The sequence below is a fragment of the Branchiostoma floridae genome, chromosome 14 (assembly GCF_000003815.2).
Source record: "Branchiostoma floridae strain S238N-H82 chromosome 14, Bfl_VNyyK, whole genome shotgun sequence".
Classification (NCBI taxonomy): domain Eukaryota; kingdom Metazoa; phylum Chordata; class Leptocardii; order Amphioxiformes; family Branchiostomatidae; genus Branchiostoma; species Branchiostoma floridae.
This window is the reverse complement of record NC_049992.1, coordinates 4,342,921-4,343,559: the sequence shown is the minus strand read 5'-3', so window position 1 is coordinate 4,343,559 and position 639 is coordinate 4,342,921. Positions and strand designations below refer to the sequence as shown.

The 639-nt window shown below is 39.3% G+C and overlaps 1 long non-coding RNA gene across 1 annotated transcript in view; it reads right to left on the bottom strand.

Moving 5' to 3' along the window:
* The window catches only part of LOC118430009, a 2,413-nt gene extending 1,967 nt beyond the window's left edge, over positions 1–446 (bottom strand). The window contains exons 1-2 of the long non-coding RNA XR_004832820.1: positions 393–446; positions 104–214 (exon numbers count right to left, since the gene is read on the bottom strand). This is a non-coding gene — a long non-coding RNA (uncharacterized LOC118430009). The remainder of the gene's footprint in view (positions 1–103; positions 215–392) is intronic.
* Positions 447–639: the final 193 nt, after the last annotated feature.

Here is a 639-nt window from a genome sequence, read left to right as displayed (position 1 = left end):
CAATTGATGAAATAGCAACAAAGTTTCTAAACCCGAACACCCTGGACATAGAACCTACAAAGTTAACTTGTTATTTGTGATTATTCTACTTAAAACAACTCACCTTGCTGACAGTTCTGTCCAGTCCATCCAGGTGAGCAGGTACATTTGTAGCCGCCATCTTCGTTCTCACAGCGTCCATGTTGGCATGGTTCTCTGCTACATTTATCGATGTCTGTGCGATAACAAAGAGAATTCAATATTAGAAGAGTCATACATGTAATGTCGATTGTCTTGACGTTCTAAACAAAAAGCATTCATAAAAGGCATTATTGTATATAACATACTTCTTCTACCCAGCTGTAAGTAACTTGATACTTCTGACTGAACGACTAGTACCTAAAACAACTCACCCTGCTGACAGTTCTGTCCAGTCCATCCATGTGAGCATGTGCATTTGTAGCCGCCATCTTTGTTCACACAGCGTCCATGTTGGCATGGATTCCTGATACATTCATCGATGTCTGCGTGTCAAAAAAAGAAAAGAAAAAAGAATTCAATACTGTTACTTGAATAGCAAGGTATAAAAGGTTCGAAACCCTTTTTCCTCTATTCCTGCTTAAAACAGACGTCATGTTGGCATGGTCTTGAAATGGCTTT